This window comes from Nylanderia fulva, unplaced genomic scaffold, assembly GCF_048542155.1.
Source record: "Nylanderia fulva isolate GAGA-0341 unplaced genomic scaffold, ASM4854215v1 Scaffold23, whole genome shotgun sequence".
Taxonomy (NCBI): Eukaryota; Metazoa; Arthropoda; class Insecta; order Hymenoptera; family Formicidae; genus Nylanderia; species Nylanderia fulva.
This window is the reverse complement of record NW_028190293.1, coordinates 1,085,312-1,107,205: the sequence shown is the minus strand read 5'-3', so window position 1 is coordinate 1,107,205 and position 21,894 is coordinate 1,085,312. Positions and strand designations below refer to the sequence as shown.

The following is a 21,894-nucleotide window of genomic DNA, read 5'->3' as shown; positions in this document are numbered from 1 at the left end:
TTCCCACGAGGGCTGCGCATGTGTATATATATATATATGTATATGCGGCCCGTAATGAAACACGTAATCCTTTCATCCGGGCACCAACTCCCGACGCTAGAGATAATTGCGCCTACCACCTAAGGGAGAAGGAGGACGGGCAACGTAATTAGGCGTTGCACAATTGCACGCGCGGCCGAATAATAATTGAAAAAGCGAGATTCCTAGGCGGCCTGAATTTGCCGGCCGGTCCGGATTATAATTCCAGCCTCTCGACCCCGAAGTCTAATCTAAACGAAAAACGCGCGCAATCACGGATCTGCGAAAGGAGGAACTTCATCGTCCCAGGTGTCCGGGTTGAGTATCAATTAAGAGGGGAAGGAGAATTAAATTTTTAATCCCGGAGAAACGTCGGAATATAGAAAATAGACATTAGGCAAGTGTCGGCGCGGTAAACTTAAATTAGAGAGCTACTCTTTTCGTTCGCGCAAACGCATGATCATTATTTGCAAAAATGACGGTTTCCTCCGAGATTTTTTTCAAGGAACGTTTATAACTTTGGAAATACACTCTACTGTGCAACAAAGTCTGAAAATTACCTGGGAAGTTAATTTTCTCTCTAAACATCGCGATTAAATAATGACTATCATTAAGATCTTATCATGGGAAACCTTAACTTTTTTTTTTTATTATTTCTCGTACGTGCTGCCAATTTCGCAATTCCAGCCGGCATATGCAAGCCGGTGGCGATATCAGTGTCTCGGAGACACGACGTTATTCACGTGCACACGCGGCGAAAAAGAATACAGGACGTTCTTAGAACGTCGGATTCGTCCTTACGCGATCACCGTGTCGTACCAGGAAGTCGTAAGTCGATTACGATAAGGTGGCGCCATGTCGCGACTGACACTTTGCGTTCGACTCGAATCGCGTTTCGAGACGAAACGACCGAGAGCATCGAGATACGACGTTATACACCCGAATATTCACCGCAATCCTTTTCGCCAGCGAGATAAAACGCGTCTCTTTGTAAGGCCGTGTTATAAAATTATTATCGCTCGTGTTATTCGACGTAAAGGAATGACTGAAGAAAGTCCTCGAACACATTAATTTCTCATAGATTTGTTTGTTTTTTTTTGGCGCCAATTTATGTGTATAGATTATATTATAAAATATAATATAAAAAATATAATTGGAGGTATTTATAAATTGAAATTTTATTTCGAAGAGAGGAAGAGAGAGTTGTATGCTAAAAAGTAATATATTTGGATTTAGCTACTATTAATTAAAATTTCTGAATAATTCAATTTAACTATAACTCTGATCAATTAATTTAAACTCCTGCTAATGTCAATAAAACGTCATCTTTCATGATGATCGACGCGGATGTATTTTTAAACACTGATGTAACAGCCCCGGAGACCTCGCTGTCAGTCGCGAGAATCATCGATCATCGACGCTCTTATATGGCAACTTCCGATCGCGTGGATTTAAAAGACTGATAAGATATGTACAAGTGTGTAAATCAGATTAACATAACCGACTCGATTACTCGTGGGATATCTTCTAGTTAATGCGGCGAAGGAACTTCCGACAGTCTCGTGACCCTCGTCATTTCTTATTAATCATTGTACTTATTTATCCCGACATTAACGTTATTATTGAATTGTCGCACAAAACGCTTTATCATTAATACAACGTAACGTATACAGGATTTTTCTAAAAAAAATGTTTATGGGACATTTCGATCCCTAGAATACTTAAAGGGAAACTGCCGTTGTTCTGTTTTATCGACTTTAAGTTAGGTTAGGTTCACTTTTTATTGAATATACAGATTGAAAAATCTTCCACAATGAAAGTACTTTATTATACTTCTGTATTATTCTTTCATGTCATCTCTATTGGGAGCGCCATATTTTGTGCACAAATAAACTGCAGAACTTTTGTATTAAATAAGTATTGTTATGAGCTGAGGCCGATAAAGAACTGTAATTTTTTAACTTTTATTGTTTTTTATACGAAATTACAGCGCTCCCCGTTCATTATTATCAGTATTTTAATTGTGAAGAAGGATTTTTCAATCTGTATAGCCAATAAAAAGAAAAGCTCTTGAATTGAAAATCGGTAAAACAGTCATGGTCAGCATCCCCTTAAAATCTCTTAGAAACACTTTGTAGACTAGAAACATTGTAAAGAAATAATTTCACTTCATTTTCTCTAAATGTACATCGAGAAATTGAAAAATCTCATTGTCAGCATATTCGATGATTCAAGAAATCGAAAACCTCTTACCGCATTTTAATTTCATGCACTTTCATAGCACTTTTACACGTTCAAGTCGCGTTCATATACGCTTATATATATATATATATATATCTCTCTCTTGTGTCTTATGCGAGCGCGTATCGAGGTCTCGAGAAAGTTTCTCTTGTCTATCGATTGCCGTAAATGCAATATCGGAATGATGCAAGCGCGATCGGGATGTGAGTGCATATGCGTTTCGAGATGTCAGCCGCGAGGCAAGACCAGGCGAGACAAGACGAGAGTGCGCTTCGATGTCTCGTCGTGTGCTCGTAGAGAAAACGTCGCGCAAAATTTCCATTCCGACGACGACGATGACGTTTTAGAGACGAAACATTCTCGTATATGCTCTCGTCCCGTTTCACGCCGCCCAGTTTTTAATAACTTTCACCCGCGGAAGTCCGAGCCCGGGTCTTATCTTTCCGAAAGAAATGTATAACGGGGACGAGGAGGTGAAATTGAAATCGTGCGTGCATTTAAGAATATACACGCTTGTATCATATTTACGCGCATTTTTATACCGTGCTTGAAATTTAAAGCGCCGATACGTTATTTATCGAGGGCACATTGCCGAGCATTATGTCCCGGAACCACGTGCGTATATATGTGTGCATGCGTGTGTTATTCTCTCTCCTCCGACGTGTCGCCGGTATTTTTACGAGGCACAGGATGCCCCGGGACATATTCGTGGTTCGAGCCCGAACCTCCGGGCGGGAGAAGTGATTTTCTTCGGGACCCCGTGGCGAGACTCGCGGAGTCCTTGCGCGGGTATCGCGTGCATTAATCCTTCGGGTACCTGTCTACCACATGTCGCGCGTCAATTCGCGGTGTTCCGCGATGTTAAGTAACGATATGACTATCGACCGTGTAAGATGTATATAGATTTCGCGGGATAGAAAAGCGTTCTCTTATAGCAGGTTATTCTCGCGGAATTGTCAAGTGAAATATTATTGACGGGTCTATATGTAATATATAATACTCGTATATGCGGTCTCTCGGGGAAATGATCTCGTAACGATATAGAAACGCGTCGGAGAAACCTCCTAGGTGCGACTCTTTCTTAGAAGAGGCCGTTGTTTCTGTCTTCCGAGGAATCAGCGACCGCGTTACGTCAGTCGATGATTTATTTTACGGCGAGGTTTTATCTCGACAAATTTCGCACCGCCTTTATCCTGGAAAAAAAATATATATATAAGTACGTTCTTCTCCCGCCCAGGAGATCGTTCTTAAAATCCGGCTCGCTTTCCACTTTTGTTACGCTTGTTCGACGAGCGAGTATCCGGACTACACCGCTTCGCATAAAAGAGGTAATAGGGTCGCCAAAAGCGCGCGAGTCGCAGTCAATAACGTAGAATCAATAACGGAAAGTGTGCCGAGACTGATGGAAATATTTGCGGAAAAAATTATAATTGCGTTATAATCTTAAATCAGGGATATTCTCGTTTTTCGCGACTAATTTAGAAGCCGGTCTTTTTTTTTCGAACGACGAGATTGAAAGAGAGAGAGAGAGAGAGGAAAAAAAAGAAAAGACGAGCTTCTTGGACTCGCGACGCCACGTTGCGCATGATTTGCATACGTCATTTCGGAGCCTCTAGAGAGCCGAGAGCTGACGTAGGAAATTCGTCACGGCGAATTGCTCGCGGCTGGACGTTATATCCGGACGTTAAGATCAGTCCGCGAAGTCCGGTTCTCTCTCTCGGGGCTGCCTCGCTCCTATCGTTGGCTGTTATGACAAGTGGGCTATTAATTTCGCTCTCGACTTAGCTCGAGCCTCGCGGGATCCGCGCTGCCCTCTTATGTTAGATGCACTTCATGTGAGACCTCTTTCTCCCACTTTCGCCCCCTTTTCCCCTTGTTCTTCCTCCTCGGCGAAAAGAACCGTCGCTCGATTTCCGAGAGTGACGACTATATTTAAATCATGCTTATGCAGAAATTGCATTTTGCCCGCTTCTACGAAGTACGCTCGTAATTGTTTCACTAATTTCGATGTTACTTATTGTTAGAGGATTGTTGATATATCATATACAGACAGAGAGAATTTTCTCTTGAAATTTTTCCGGGAAATATCATTTGGTAATCGTGAAGCATTTTTTGATTAATATTTATTACTTTAAAAAATATTAGTATTTATTGTTAATAAAATTTTATCGAACATATTTTATATCTTATTGTGTGGTAAATATTAATATTTTTTGTATTACACGTGCAGGCAAAGTGGCACTTTGTGTGCGTGTTTTCTGTGCGGAAAGCGGCCGATTTCCCACGCCGCCATCTACAGCCGCATTCAAAGTCATTGTCCACGGCTGAAGCCATATTGTCCTACGGGATTAGCGTGATTTTCAGAGTAAATTCTAAGAGCAAATTCTCTCCGTGTATTTTTCATAAATTATCTCTGGCTGAATGAAGGGAAAAAATTTTGTTCTCCAGGGTTTTTTTTCGACATCTCTCTGAAACAGCATTTCATATTCGAAGAAACGCAAACTGGACGAGACTTAACAAGTAGCCGATTCAATTTACTTTTCGAGGCGTTTAAAAGCGTTTCTCGAACGTGTATTATCGACGTTTCGCGTTTGACTAATTCCCGACGCGCTCTCTCGATCTAATTTACATTTCAATCCACGAAAATCAGAAGCACGAGAAACGCTCGTGGCGATCGGCGGACGTCGAAGATCGATCGCTCTTGCGAACAACGTAATTTGTAACGCGGCGTATATCCGGACGGGAGCGTGTCGTTTTCCAAGCGATAATAAAGCACCGAAAGTCAACCTCTTATGCGTTTGCGCTCGGCAAGAATCGGCCGATTCTTTCGGCCGATCGCACTTTCGCTCGCGCGGAAAAAATGCGTACATAGAGATCCGGCGCGAATGACGGCTCGAGATGAAGGAAGAATTTCAGTTTCACACCTCTCGATTTCAACCTTCTCAGCTTTTGACGCGTTCATTACGTTATATGCTCTGCGATGTTGAAATGCACGATGTTATCGCTCTCGATATATATCGGTACATATCGTTCAAGCTATATTTTATAACGCGTTGCATTTTTAAATCGAGACCGACCGACGTGTGGTTGATCGAGAAGGAAATTTAAAACCAGGGTTGGCTAAGTTAATGATTTTTTTAAACTACGTTAAAGTTAGTTGTTTAATTTATAGTTAAGTTAAAAGTTTTATGAACAAAAATTAACTCAGTTAAAGTTAAAATTAATTAACTGAAGGTAAATCAAAAGTTAATTTTTACAAATATTATTTATATTAAATTTGAATTTTGTTTATTAATCCTTTTGAAATATATAATAACAAGTAACAAAGAAATTTTGATTTTTATATAGAAATATATTTTTTAATAATTACAATGATGACAAATGAACATAAAAATTAATAATACTTTAATTTAAAAATAATACGTTTATAACTTATAAAAAACAATCACGGTATTCAGAGATAAAAAAAATGTAAGTTACTTGAAGTTAAAAATTAATACGTTTTAAATTAACCAAGCTAAGTTAATAGTTATTAACTTTTTTTTAACTTTTAACTAATTAACTAGTTATTACCCAACCCTGTATATCGTTAAAGCTATATTTTATAACGCATTGCATTTTTAAATCGAATGTGTGGTTGATCGAGAAGGAAACCTAAAACACACCGGATACATACACGCAGGAAAATAATTTATTCGCGCGAATAATTCACCGAGTTCGTGATAATTTATCCGCGCCTTTCGAATACAATACGTCTTTCTCTCTCTCCGTGAAATATACTCATTATCCGCGCTTTGTCATAATTACCGGCCAAGACCATCTGTCGCGGGAAAGAGACTTATTCGCGAGGGATATTCGGGGGAAAGTACAATTTATTTATCGCTTTTCCGCGAAGGAGCAGGTGCAAGTAGGAAATGACGCCGATATATACGGTCGGTCGTTCTCTCCGCTCGCTCGGGTGTCGCGTTCTCGCCATAGATCCAAGGTCAACGCTGTATACCGGTGTCGAGGAGTAGCTCGCGCAGAGGTCGTCGCGCTCGATCCTGATTAATGGCTTTCGAGATCGCGTCTGCGAACGCGCTCCAGGTGCATTGACATCGCATCGGTGCTGCGGGCACCGAAGTAAACGTATAGGTATCGTTCGAAATTCACGTTTCCGACTCTGTTGCGGCCAATTTGCGTGAAACTTACGATGGAAAATTCTTTAGACACAAATTCAATTTGAACAACTTTTCAACCAAAATTAACTTTGAAGATCTGATGATGATTTATAGATTTTAACGTGTGATAAATACTATCTGAGCCACCTTACAATCAGTAAAAAAATTAAATCTTTGCTCTCCTTTTGATTAAACACTTTATTTAATAATATAAAAAATGAAAATAACAAAATAAAATAGAACGATAAAAGTATAAAAAAATTTAATTATGTCCATGTATGGAGTCTGTATAAATGAATTAATGGAATTAGCTTGACATTGCGTATTTTACACAAAATACACGACATAATTCTGAAAATCTCATATTTTGAGCTACAGTAAGTACTCCTTTTTCGAGAAAGAAGAAGAGTCTGAATTTATTCGATTAAACGTACGACAAAAGGACAAGTTGTCTAGCATTCGACGAAAATAGATTTGAAGGAAAGAAGTTGCGCACATACAAGTCACGAGATTACAAACGTTAATGCCAATGTGGCACTCTCCGATCCGAGGACGACGACGAGTAGCTTAAGAGAGGTCGTCACTCGATCCTGATTAATGGCCCTCGGTATCACGCGGGGCTGTAAACAGTATTAATCAGGATCGAGTTTACGGTGCGCGGACGCGTCACGAATCGCATTAATCAGGATCTCAGGATCCCCCAGTCTAACGCGAAATGCTCAGTGTCCACGTTACGTTACGTATATGCATTGATTTACTCTGCGTTTTCCGAATATCCTGCAGTCGCGTCGTTCCTCTTCTTATTCAGACATCCTTAATCCGATACATTCGACTTTCATCTCTCTTTCGCGACTGAAGATAACCAATAAGATATATCAGATCTTTTTCCTCAACAAATTTCATAAGATCTCTCTCTCTCTCTCGAAAAAGTTGCTCGGATAGCTCGAGAAGAACGATTTGTAGGCGCTATTATAAATAAAACAGGAAATGTGTGGGGTCTTGAAACTCGATGGTTCAATGAATTATATTATATTATATATTCGCGGAAATATTTATTACGAATTAATGTGTTTATCGAGCTCGCGCGATATTTGTTAAGCAATATTATTATATAAATCGGAAATCATACGGTCGCATTTGAGCGTTAAATGCGAGATACGATCTCGGCCTTTGCATATTGCCTCGTCGCGAGATGTGTCGTGATATATCGCATACGTCATTACATGGCAACCGGAACTGGCGGGACATATTTGTGCCTATTCCAACATCAATTTTACAGCTGTCCGGTCGAAAGGACGAGCCTCTCGGGGCTATCGGCCTTGTTGTCGTTTTACGTTGTCCGTGACGAATGAATTTAGCAACGGGCGTGCCAGAGAATCCAACATTGTATATAGTTTACAAGGCTTACTGTCGAAATCGGTTTAGCGGCTGTCAAAAATATTCGAAAATTCACTCGAGTTAGCACTCGGTTGCAGGACCGGCCGACAATTATATTACGAATCATAATTATAGTACCAAGCTGATTTGCAAAAAAAGAATTGCAAAAAATGTCAATTCCTCATGAATCGAAATATTGTACGATGGAAAAAATAATAGGATTTTATCCTTTTATTTTATGATTAGGACCTCTTTTAGAGGATAAAAAAAATCCTTTTGTATTACACGTGCAGGCAAAGTGGCATCTTGTGTGCGGCGACGCGGTGAGTGAATAAGCCGCATTCAAAGCCATTGCCTACGGCTGAGTCGCGTTCAAAGTCATTGTCCACGGCTGAAGTCGTGAGCAATGTATTGCCCACGGCTTCAGCCGTGGACAATGACTTTGAACGCGGCTATTCCCGCACCGTGCCATCGCAATTTAAGATGGCGGCGTGCGATCGGCCACCTCGCGCACAAAGCCACTTTGTCTGCACTTGCAATACAAAATAGTATGTGTATCACGTGCGAATTGACAATTGGTCACTTTCCGCACTTGATACACAATATACTATTATAGAATTAGAATAGAAAAATAGGGATTTTTAATAAAAAATTTATAACAGAAAGAAAATATTTTTCAATTTGTTCTCGATTCTAAAAAGTGACTGTAGCTATATAAATATATTTCTCATTTATGTTTCAAGACGTCATTTTCTGGAGTCGAGAATCTCGCCACTGGTGAGTGAAATATCGATTTTCGATCCTTTCTAGCGAAAGGGGACTGTTTAAGTAGAAAACTGTTGTAAGCGAGAACTGTTCGATCGGAACAGTTTGAACAGTTTCCTTGACATCGTATCTTTATCGTATACGAATGCAAGTCGCGTCGCTCGTCTCGAACGATCGAAAAAATCGCGCAGCGGGATATCTCTTCCGATAATCCTCCGGCAGGGACGATCGGCACACTTTGAAAGGCGAGTTTTTCACTTCCGCGATTGCACAGAGAGACGCCAGAATGTCGGAAACAATGGTTCGATGGATTGCCATATTATCGGTATCATACGTTTTGCTTCTCTCTCGAATCATCGATCGATCGGCTTTCACTGATACCGCGATTCCCCTGCATTTTATGCGGCATATTATTACGGGAGCACCTAGCTTAACTTTTCCCGCTTACGGGCTGTGGCGGGTTTAGCTCGTTTAAGTTACTATCTCATTACCATATCACTGTTGTCTCGTAACTCACCGCGGTCACTTCTTTATTATTATGTCCCGGTACAACGTTCTTTCCTCTCTTCCTGCATACTAGGATGTTGTTATCGTTATTCGTAACTCGAATCACTATTCGCATTCAAAAGAAACTACTTATTGCTTGCAAATTTCTGTATCTTCAATGAGACCACGATGCATTTTCTAAGACGAGATAATAATTCGATAAAACACGATTTTTGCACATACCCTTTTCTTTTTATTGGTTGAATAGAATAAAAAATTATTTTTCACGATTAAAGTACATGGAAAAATAAAACGCGAACGTATACCGATTTATGTTAAAAACAAGAAAGTTTTAATTTTTTAATTAGACAATTTTTTTGTTTTTAACATAAAATCGGCAGGTTCGAACTTTTTTCTGCATATACATATGCACTTTAATAGTGGAAAAGCATTTATTATTCTATTCAAGCAATAAAAAGAAAAGGGTGCGCAAAAATGATGTTTTATCGATAAAACGCGTTTAGGATTCCCTTAAAATATGTACCGAATATTTATGTGGATTTTATTAGAAGCGCAGCTTCACGTGTCGTAAAACTTCGAAAGTGAGAGTACGGGAATAACAGGGACGAAATTTAACTTATAGCAATCGGATTACACTCGCGGTACTTTATGTATGTACATACATCCTCGTACACAAAAGAGCATCGGGATCAGATCCGCAGGAGTCGAGGAGGAATTCTTGCATTACGAAAAAAAAAAAAAAAAAAAACGAGACGCAAACGAGATCTAAGACCCGCGTACATCGTCTCCTTCGGCGACTCTTTGAAGATGGCAGTTTAATTTGCGCGACGGCTGTAAAAGCCGGCCAACGTCGGCGCTTCTCCGAAAGCCCGGCATGCCCGGATATACATATACATACTTTAAAAAAAAGGTAATTTTTTGTTACTGACATACCGTTAACTGGGCGCCTTTTTTTACCTTTTTTTTTTAAAGTAAATTTTTAGAGATTACTTATACCAAAAAACATTTTCACAATAAATATAATGTAATTTTTCACATTTTGCAGCATTTTTAAATCTGTTAAAAATATCAGTAAGAAATGTCAAATTATGTTGTACTAGTTATGCAATATTATTTTATAAATATATATATTAATATTAAAATTAATATTTTATTTAAATAACTTTTTAAAATTAGAATGTGGCTTCACATATAAGAGAGAGAGAAAGAGAGAGAGAGAGAGAGAGAGAGAGAGAGAGAGAGAGAGAGAGAGAGAGAGAGAATTGTGTCATGTTATTTATTGTAAACTAAAAAATGCTGATCAATCACAAATTCTACATAATTAATAATATAAAATATATAATATAATTAATTTCTGTAATAATATCCAGTTCAACTACTTCAAACAAGATCGCAAAAAAATGAAAATCTTGATGCATGCAGTCATATTGTTTTATAAAAATAAATATAAAGGCATTGGATAGTAATACATCTAAATAAACACAAATTAAAGCAGTAAAAGAAATAGTAGGTACGTACAATATAAAAAAATTCTTCATATGGAGTACGTTCACGTATGCAAGGCTGCAATTTTTGTTTTTACATCCACCGATTAGAAGAAATAACGGTTAAAATACTGTTTTTGTCTTTTGATTTGTTTCTTGCGATAATAAACGTGGCTCCTAATTCGGGAATATAAGTAAGCCTTATCTATCAAATCGCCATTCCCCTAAAACAAATAGTTTTATTAATTATAAAATATTAAATAAATATAGTAATCTCATTCCACATTATGAAAATCTAATATATATAAACAAAGATTGGCATAATGAAATCAACATACTGTTTATATGTATAACAAATGAAACAAATAAAAAAAATAATATTCAGAAATTAGTAAGATAGAACAATATTTCATTTTTTTTGCTTTTCATAATAATATTTATTTTTACCTCCTTTAGTCGATATCTTTTAAATTCATCTTCTATTTTATCCACTTCAACTAAGTTAGTTTCTACAATACTGGCAGCATTTTTCAATATTGACTAAAATGTATTATTTTTATAACATTATTAATAATCAACGCTATTGTAACATTATCAAAATTATTTTAAACGTTAAATAATTAATAATATTACATTAAACATGTAATATATTTACCTCAGTTCGATTTGCGGTATATACGTTATTAATCATAACAATTAATGCTGCAATTATATTAACATTTCTAAAAACAAAAAAAAACAGATGTATATGTAATACATATAATAAACTTTTATACAAAATATTTATAAAAATATGTCACATTACTTTGGTTTTATTTCGTTAAAATTTTCTAATATATACGTCAGTATAATTGGATTTTTCGCATGCTTCGTAATAATATGTAAGAAACTGTTAACGAAAAGTGAATTGTCCTCTTCTATATGAATGTACTCTTTATATCTTAAACACATTTTGATGACATCAGTATCTTCAGCGCAAGCTAAGTATTCTAAAATTTTAGCGTCAGATCTGTTGGAAATGGTTGACGCGACCTGGGCAACCCGGTCGTGAACTCTCCTTCGCGATAATCGGCCACGCTCGTGAAGGGAACTGGTTTTAATAACTCAGTGACCTTCGCTTGCGGTTTTCGAATCATCGCGTCGTTTTGCTCGCGAAAAAGAGAAAAGCGGAGAACGCGATCGCGCGATATCGAAACTAATGAGACTGGTATAAGTGTACTTTACCATACCAATCGTCATTTTTTTTCTTTTTAATAATATGTAATACTTGGGTTTTCCATTTGAGTAAATCTCGATTACGTCTCAAGAGATGGATTAATTATATTTGGTTCAATTTTATTTCTTTCTTTCTCTCCCTCATCAGCAATGATTGTCTGCGTATTATTTCTCAAAAGCCTCCTCTTATGAATATGTTATTAAAGATTTTTGCTCGCATTGTTATAATTATCTACATTATTCTCTTCATGTGCAGAGTCCTTCGTCTGATATGTAATACTATCTATGTGTTGTCTCGAAGAAGACGAATTTAATCTAAGCCGCATAAAAAATCATATATTATTATATTAAATTATAATTATATATAAAAATATAGTCTACGATAAAATTCGTCTTTTAAAAAAGATCTGAAAAAATTAGTTTATTATTCAACAGCGAAATCTTATAAAACTTTGTTCAGTATAGCATCGTTAAATGTTCTTGATTAACGTATCATATATTCAATAGCCAGTGACTTATTTAACCACTCACGTGACAATTAACCGTAAACTCAACGAGTTATCTCACACAAGAATGAGCACTATGGACGAGTAAATTACCGGTAATTTTTCACGGCATATACCGGAAAAATAATCAGGCTAGAGTGACTATGAATTTCGCGAGAATGGCGACTACCGGCAAGCATCGGCTCGCGAAAAATGCGGAAAGACGTTAAGCGATCGTTCCTCGAGTTCTGTGATAACAATGGAACATTGTACGCTAATGTCGCGGACGTGATTACGCCCGCGATATCGCGATACACGATCGTGTGGGTGAAAATCGTGTCATTAGTTACGGTCCGTTAATTGCGCACCCGACTGATCACTCTTTAGCGAACCCTGATAGCGATTTCCGTCCTCGCCACCGGAAATCTCCGGTCTCGAGAAAATTCGGTTTCAGCGAATGATAATTAATTAAATCTACCTGGGCGAAAGATACAACTTCTAACTAAAGGCGATCCTAAACGTACTTGAGAAGTCTGTTGTTTCTTTCCTGTTTTATCGACAAATTGTGAGATCATATAAACTATAAATTTATTGATTGACTATATATACGGATTGTTTTTTTACCCGAAATGAGAGCGCTTCGCCCTTTGTTAATATTAATACTTTAATTTGTACAGTAAAAAGATTGATCAATCTGTATAGTCTCATATATCTAAGTTACGGAATTATGAATTCGAGAATTCAAAAATGCTGTAATCTAGATCTATGAGACTAAACAGATTGATGAGTCTTTTTCCTGTACAAATTAAAGTATTAATATTAACCAAGGGCGAAGCGCTCTAATTTCAGGTAAAAAACAATCCGTATATTCAATAAATAGATTTATAGTTGATCTCATCTCACATTTTGTCGATAAAACAGGACGGAAATGACAGACTTCTCAAGGACGTTTATAGGATCACCTCAATAAGTATTTCTTCTCTTGGACTAGAGAGACTATTACAAAAACTGGTTACTCGAAGAGACCTCTTTGTTGGATATTTGATTACGAAGAAGGGTAGATTTAATTAATTATTCCTGTACAAATTAAAGTATTAATATTAACCAAGGGCGAAGCGCTCTAATTTCAGGTAAAAAACAATCCGTATATTCAATAAATAGATTTATAGTTGATCTCACCTCACATTTTGTCGATAAAACAGGACGGAAATGACAGACTTCTCAAGGACGTTTATAGGATCACCTCAATAAGTATTTCTTCTCTTGGACTAGAGAGACTATTACAAAAACTGGTTACTCGAAAAGACCTCTTTGTTGGATATTTGATTACGAAGAAGAACGCGGTTTCTCTCTCGCCCGTCGTTGGGATCTCGAAGGTTAAGCAAACTGCCCGTTCGCGGGATGCAGTTTTTTAGTCATCATCGCATTCCCCTCGTGGAAGTAACCCGACCGGGTTACATACCATCACGCGCCGATGCGCCGCCACGTTAGCGTTAGTTATTATTGTTATTAGACTGCCAACTGCGGTATCGTATTCGGCGCGGGAAGCGGAAGAAAGGGGCCGTGGTGGGAGGGTAAAAGGGGAGACACTTCGCGGTATACATATACGAAGGTGCATTTATACGAAGATGCCGTCCGATTGCGCTCGCTCCGATCTGCATGCGAAGAAAAACGGGGGCGGTCGGGCAATTTGCGGTGAATGTAGGCCACAAACGTGCGCACCGTGTCGAGATTAGGATAATAAATATGGCCGAGGTGAAATCATCCACCGCATGTCTCTACGGTTGACCTTACCGTATAGGCCGTTTCCATACCGCGAACAAGAAAAAGACGTAGACGACGAGGAGAAGAGAGAGAGAGAGAGAGAGCAAAGGAGCACTCTACATGGCTCCTCTCGTATATCGTAGCACCCTCGCCGCGCGTTTTACGTATAACCTACATTTTACCTGCTCATCTTTCGACGAGAAAGTTGACAGGTGAGCGTCTCTCCTCGCTACAGATATTTCTCCAATTTTTGTAAATTCTACAACTATTAATTTTTCGACATTTTTTCATATATACGTGCATGCATTTTCGAAAGCAGATTTATCACTTTTATATATTTTCTTATAATTCGATTACTTTGTGTAATTAATTTATATTTCGCCGTTTTATCAATAAAACATCATTCTTGTGCACCCTTTTCTTTTCATTGGTTAAAAAGAATAATAAATGTTTTTCAGCGATTAAAGTACCTACATAGAAATAAAGTGCGAACCTACCTTTTAATTACAATATTTTTTGTATTACACGTGCAGGCAAAATGGCACTTTGTGTGCGTGTTTTCTGTGCGGAAAGCGGCCGATTTCCCACGCCGCCATCTACAGCCGCATTCAAAGCCATTGCCTACGGTTGAGCCGCGTTCAAAGTCATTGCCCACGGCTAAAGCCATGGGCAATACATTGCCCACGGCTTCAGCCGTGGACAATGACTTTGAACGCGGCTATTCCCGCACCGTGCCATCGCAAGATGGCGGCGTGCGATCGGCCATCTCGCTTACAAAGCCACTTTGCCTGCACTTGTAATACAAAATAGTATATGTATCACGTGCGAATTGACAATTGTTTACTTTCCGCACTTGATAGACAATATACTATTAACGTGAAATTGGCATTTATTATTCTATATTCAATCAGTAAAAAGAAAAGAGTGATGTTTTAAACACATTGCAACAGCATCGAAGATTATACTCCGGTATCCGTCCACAATAATCCTTGATGCTTCGACTCGGTTGGCGAGTCTGTCCTTCGTCCCTCGCGAGAAATAAAGGAGAATAAGAAGTGCGCGCTCTTATCCCGATAAAGAAAAAATGCAGGAGGATAAATCACGCGTACGCCTCCCGCGTGTTAATCTGAAAAAAAAAGAAGTCCCGGGGCAAAACCGACGAGAGGCGGAGTGCAAGATCAGAGAGCTGGACCAAAAGGGACAGGCGCCCTCGCGCCATCGCGTCGCGTCGCGTCGTTGCGCCAACATGTCATTGTTTATTGCTGCGAATCGCGCGCGAGATGGTATCAATTGAATGGTCCGGAACGAGATTGATGCGGTCCCAGCGGGCAACTTTGCCGGAACATCATCGACGAGTTGCTCTGCCTCTCTCTCTCTCTCTGTTTTTCTTTCTCCGTCCTTCGTCGGTCTTTCTCTCGCTCCTTGTGTCGCCCGCAGCGTTAATTGTTTTCCTAATTCGGACACACCAGATAGGATTATGTACATCTCCAATTACAGTGATACATCGACAACACGCGATGCGACACCTCCGCAAACCTCTTCGATTTTATTAACGTTCTCGCCCGTATCCCCCTACATCCTTATTTTTATCAGTTTATTTTGCGCCGTTAAATTTATTTGCATGTAAATTTAGTAGAGCCATTCCCGTCGAGGGCCTCATCGGAATTCCTGACCCCTATGGAGATAATGTTATCTGGAATTATTGCAATTACATGCGTCTGATTCTTTTTTTCCTCGAAGAGACATTCGATAAAAATAAATTCTAATTTATGAATTAATGATCATTTTTTTTGTCAAGAAAAACGAGACTTATAAATGTGCTACATACGCTGGTAATCTCAATTTAGCTCTCTAAAGAATACAAAAATCAGACTTTTTCGTCGCGACGTTTAATTATGGTAGAAGCATCGATTGAAAAGCTGCTTCGATCGTTACCTTTAATTACTTTTAACTCTCGTGCGACTGTCGTTGATTAAATGAGGGAGAAGCGATGAATTTTATATTATCGACTCGTGAAAGACCTGTCCGATTCGCGAGACTCGCGTGCGAGAAAGAATTTTTGTGATGTAATTGAGCTGTAAAAAGCGCCGTCGACTAAAAACGACGGATAGATCCTGTCTTGGAGAACGGCTCCATTGTTTCTTGTGAATGTTCGCGTGATCGATCAATCGACGGACGCAATGATGCGGTACTTTTTCCACGTTTCGCTCCTCCATCGACCTTTGGACTTAATCAAGATTCCCAAGCTCGTATACACGAATCGGAGCAACGTCAAATTAGTATTAGCCAATAATCTTGTCAGAAAGAAATGCCGACTGAAAAGCAATCTAGCGGGACCCTAGATTCGCTCAGATTTCTCTTCTAACGGATAACAATGCAGTGCTACAATGTCAGAATAATATTTGGTAAAGATTTATATAAGATGCGAGAAGAAAGAAAAGGATGATTGAAAATTCTCCATCGAATTCGAGTATTATATGTTACGCGATACAAAAATGATCAACTAAGCTCATATGTTGAAATTCTCAAAATTTCATTCATAAACTAAATTTTTTAATTGAATTAAAAAATGTTATCTATAAATTAAATATAAAAATCTTTAAAAAAAGTGTATCTCTATAAACTAAATTTTTGAATTTGCAGGTGCCACGAGCGACGCGAAAAGGTAAGATCGGAAAGCGGAAACGCGGGTGAAAGTGGTGCGATGCACCTCGGCTACACCGAAAGATTAGCCGTGTAAGGTGACCGGCTAATCGAGGAACCGGAGGCTTCGTATTACCTCACGAACGTCAAATGGGACACGCCTTTTCTCGGCGCGCAACAGCTACCATTAGCGCCCGATCTTTCTAACAGCTGATCGTTACAAAAATTATTATCATCAAGTATCCGCGAGACCCTGATCTTTTAGCTCCTTTTATTTTCTCTCTTACACTCAACGTATCGTTAAACACTGGACATTACTCTTTTTTTAATTGAATTGAATTGATTTGAAGCGTTTATTACGTTTTAAAATGAGTATTTTTTTAGAAATTAAAAGAACGTACAATATATGATGTCTAATATATATATATATATATACTAATATATACTATAATAGATAACATTATATAACCAAATAAGAGATAGAGATCGTTTACGAGGTAATAATGATGGATTATGAATTAAAAAAAAATTATGAACGGTACGCTTCGAAAATGAAAAATTTGATGAATATAGATGTTTATCACAAAAATAAAACACATTTTTAACAAAGTGATAACCACGGGACGACTGTCTGACCAGAGAACACTCTTGCGATCGTAACTATACACACAGAGAATTTTCTCTTAAAATTTACCCTGAAAACCATGATAATCGTGGAACAATGTAGTATTGGAAGAATTTTATAAGAGTTTCTTTGATTAAAAAAAATATTTATCACAATAAAAAATATTAATATCTACCACAATAAAATATAAAATATGTTCGATTAATTTTACTATGTATGTACATGTGGATACACATTATTATTTTTTTACATTAATTATATTATTTTATATTAATATTATTTTACATGTATATATTAATATTTTTTATCTTGGTAAATATTAAACAGAAAAGCTCTTATATAAAATTCTTTCATATATTGTCCCACGATTAGCATAATTTTCCGGATGAATTGCAAGAGAAAATTCGCTCCGTGTTCTCCGTTCTCTGCGATTTGTGGTTTCGCTCGTACATTTTCGTGCCTTTTCACCTTCGGCCCTATCGCATCCGCTTCCGCCTACGTCCTGCCGGTCGGCGAAGCGTGTACCGCACGCATGCACGCGTGTATAAAGCTCGAGCCTGGCGCCGGGAGGCGCCTTTTCACGGACTGACGCAGCCAGGCACGCGTGCAAAGCGAGCAATAAGGTAATGGGGCGTAACCGAAGCGGCTTTGCCTCGCGGTGAAAGTTAGCGCCGTGACGTTAATTGAGGAGCGCCTTATAGCGCTAAGGAATTAGGAATTATCCGCGGAGATTCCGCCGCGGCGCCGGCGCCGCGATCGATCTCGAGGAATCGCGACTTATCTATCAGCCGCATCACCGTCATCATAGATAGGGATCTGAAGAGCCGGTTCGTTCGACAGGCTAGATTTTTCCAGATTTCGAAGATGATGACGGTTAACTAATTGTCGGATCTTTCGCAGTCTTGGCTTTTCTCATTAGAAAAATACGATTAAGTTTTTATCGATTTAATTATGTCATTTTTTATCCGTTCTTAGATTTAATAGATTCCTTTAGAGATATTTTAATTAAGTCTCTCGGGAGAGAGAAGGAGGAGATGACGATTTTTATATTTTTTAAATAATTTAATATAATTCCTGGATGGAAGAGAGCGATAACTTATTTTTCCTTGCTTTACTTCCGAAAGAGAAACCTCTGAGTATTGTGAGAAATCAGAAATAGAGATTAACGAGGAGAGAAGTCTTGGCAAAGTGTTGTGTATACATATCGATTTGTTTTAAAGAAACTGACGAGCTCAGTTTAGCCGTAAATTCACACTTTCACGGTAAATGACGAAAGAGAGAATTAACATTCATTCGGAATCTTATGGTATATCGATTGAAATTTCGATTATATCTATCGTCGTATTCTGGGTCAAGAAACAGCTGATGCGCTTGGAATAATATGTCATGATAATTGCATCACACAAGTGTGACTTTCGATGCATTTTAATGTCGTCGTCGCGCGGTAAAAAATTCGACGATTTCTAAAATCGAAAATTCTCAAATGGGACTCTAGTGTGTAAATGTAAATGTATGTAGATCAGGATAAGAGCGTCAAGTTACGTTGTCCCTCTTCTTCACGTCCCACGTCTAGTCTAGACTGGAGAATCACGACGATATCTAACGATATCTCCGAGATATCGATACTTTCTAACGGTTCTCGATGCATGGCATCGAGAATGTCTGCTCGTTCAAAGGAACCAATATCTTTTTTTTTTAATCTTCTAACGATCACTCTTACGACATTCGGAGAAATATCTGGAGGTACAGAATTACACCGAATTCCAAAGCGTATTCCAATTTTGTCGGGAAATACGCTCGTACTTTTCAGTAATTCCCATTACGATCGGCATATCCATAGGCGTTCGCAGGATTTTTTCCAGCAGGGAGCATAATTGCATTTGTTTCTTAATTAAAAAAAATTTTTTTCTTAATTTTTCTAAATTTTATTTTCTTGTTATTTTCTTTTTTTTAAATATTAAGAGGATGCTACCGTAGTTCTGTTTTACCAACTTTAAATTAGATTAGGTTCACTTTTTATTGAATATACAGATTGAAAAATCCTCCACAATGAAAGCACTGATAATAATGAATTAATTCAAGTACGAATCTTTTGATACAGGCTTTTAATCTCATTTTTATTACTTCTGTATTATTCTTTCATGTCATCTCTATTAGGAGCGCCATATTTTGTGCACAAATAAACTGCAGAACTTTTGTATCAAATAACTATTGTTATGAGCTGATGCAAGAGGCCGATAAAGAACTGTAATTTTTTAACTTCTATTCTTTTTTTTATACGAAATTACAGCGTTCCTCGTTCATTATTATCAGTACTTTAATTGTGGAGCATGATTTTTCAATCTGTATAGCCAATAAAAAGAAGAGCCCTTGAGCTCAAAGTCGGTAAAACAGCGATGGTCAGCATCCCCTTAAACATTAAGTATACAAATAAATTCTAATGTTTGTTCAAAAGGAGTGTTCCTCGTTCATTATTATCAGTACTTTAATTGTGGAGCAGGATTTTTCAAGCTGTATAGCCAATAAAAAGAAAAGCCCTTGAACTCAAAGTCGGTAAAACAGCGATGGTCAGCATTCCCTTAAACATTAAATATACAAATAAATTCTAATGTTTGTTCAAAAGGAGCGTTCCTCGTTCATTATTATCAGTACTTTAATTGTGGAGCAGGATTTTTCAATCTGTATAGCCAATAAAAAGGAAAGCCCTTGAACTCAAAGTCGGTAAAACAGCGATGGTCAGCATCCTTTTAAATATTAAATATACAAATAAATTCTAATGTTTGTTCAAAAGGAGCGTTCCTCGTTTATTATTATCAGTACTTTAATTGTGGAGCAGGATTTTTCAATCTGTATAGCCAATAAAAAGGAAAGCCCTTGAACTCAAAGTCGGTAAAACAGCGATGGTCAGCATCCTCTTAAATATTAAATATACAAATAAATTCTAATGTTTGTTCAAAAGGAGAGCTTAATTTTTTGTACTCCAAGACAATGCGGACGCCCATGGATATATCGAATAGCGATTGTGAGATGAGGGTAATCGAGCATCTTATATCTTGAATGTGGATTGCGGCGGGAAGAAAGGTCGCATAGCGCAACGTCGCGGATTCATTAATAATTGCATCGACCGGGCCGTTACTTAATACGCGTATGAGATGGAGGAAAAGAAGGAAGAAGAGAGAGAGAGATGCCTACGGTGCACCCTCGTTACCTCGGGAGACTTTCACATTCTGCCAACGGCGCGCACGATCCCCATAAATCCTTATTAGCGATTAGGCCATCCGAAATGTAATATCGATTCACCGCGCGCCACCGGATTGTATCATTAGCCGATGATGGATGACGCGTTGCGCAATTAACAATTATCCGGCAACACGCTGAATGCCGGAACGTTGTTGAATGCAACGAGATAGATAAGACTGACCTGGAGTCACTCCGCTATTGAAACAGCCAAGTCTTGGCATTTCAATGAAAATATAAGCGACGTTCCTGCGATGATGCGATTTTAATCGCTTTGAATTTATTGAACAATATTACAGCTGTTATCATGATGTATTATACGTATTGTACATACGGTAAGATATAGATTCCGATTAGAAAGTCGAAGACCTGATCTCTCGGAGAGCTTTTCTTAAATTTGCGTACCTCAGCGATTTTTATTTTTATTAAAAAAAAAAAGAAAAAAAACTAGATACACCGCTTTTCCCTTCGATCGATTTGGCGATCATCGATCACTTCCGCTTGATTCCGAAAGTCGTGTCTCTCCTGGAAGGAGAAAAGTCCATATTTATATCTCAAATGGGCGCAAAATATGTGTGAGAAGAAATAATATATCCTTTTCCTTTTTCGCGTTTACGCGAACGTTGTAATTTATAATCCTCCGCTCTGTACTTTCGCCGTTAAATATATAATTTTATATCGAATTCTGCGTATAATCTCTCTCTTTCTTATGACGCGATCGCGCTCTTGTTTGTAATTCTAGAATGAAAATTAGACTGGAAAATGAGATTGGCGCGGTGAAAACTCCCGTCGGTCCTTCTTTTGGAGAGACAATAAATATCGGTGGTGCACACGCGAGAGGAAATATAATTTAATGAACCGTGTAAACCGCGGCGTCGACACTTGCTCGCACTTCGAAATTACGTTTCTGGTTTCGTCGTAAAATTCTCCGAGTACGCTTCTCGTTTCTCTAATTAATCGGGACCGTAAATCCACTCCTCGTCCCAGTTCACGAAAATAATCAAATCGGACGATCACACTGTCCAAAATAAGTATTTTATTTCGATTTATCTCGCAGTTCAATCATTATTATATTAAGCACACTGTAAAAAAATATGTAATATATTACACAAAAATATGTAAAATTACATAAATAATAAGTGTAAAATTACACAATAAATAATAGAAATCTTTACCTTTTCATTATTTATCATGTAATTTTACATTTATTATATATGTAATTTGACATATTTTTGTGTAATATATTACATATTTTTTTACAGTGCAGAGATAAAAAGCTATACCGAGATATTCGCTTATTATCGTTATTATCGAGAATGTATTTTATAATAATTAATTCATAGTAGCTTGACCAGCTTAAAAAAATTAAATTT

The 21,894-nt window shown here is 37.9% G+C and overlaps 1 protein-coding gene and 1 long non-coding RNA gene across 2 annotated transcripts in view; one reads left to right on the top strand and one right to left on the bottom strand.

Moving 5' to 3' along the window:
- LOC114932762 (ras-related and estrogen-regulated growth inhibitor) overlaps nt 1–16,983 on the top strand; it is a 104,282-nt gene extending 87,299 nt beyond the window's left edge. Inside the window, exon 7 of the transcript XR_003819949.2 lies at nt 16,660–16,983. The gene's annotated coding sequence lies outside the window, so the exon portion shown is untranslated. The remainder of the gene's footprint in view (nt 1–16,659) is intronic.
- LOC114932770 (uncharacterized) lies at nt 11,034–11,420 on the bottom strand. Its single transcript, XR_003819951.2, has 3 exons — nt 11,358–11,420; nt 11,208–11,274; nt 11,034–11,092 (listed from the first exon to the last, which is right to left on the bottom strand). It is a non-coding gene; the product is annotated as an uncharacterized LOC114932770 (long non-coding RNA).
- Nucleotides 16,984–21,894: the final 4,911 nt, after the last annotated feature.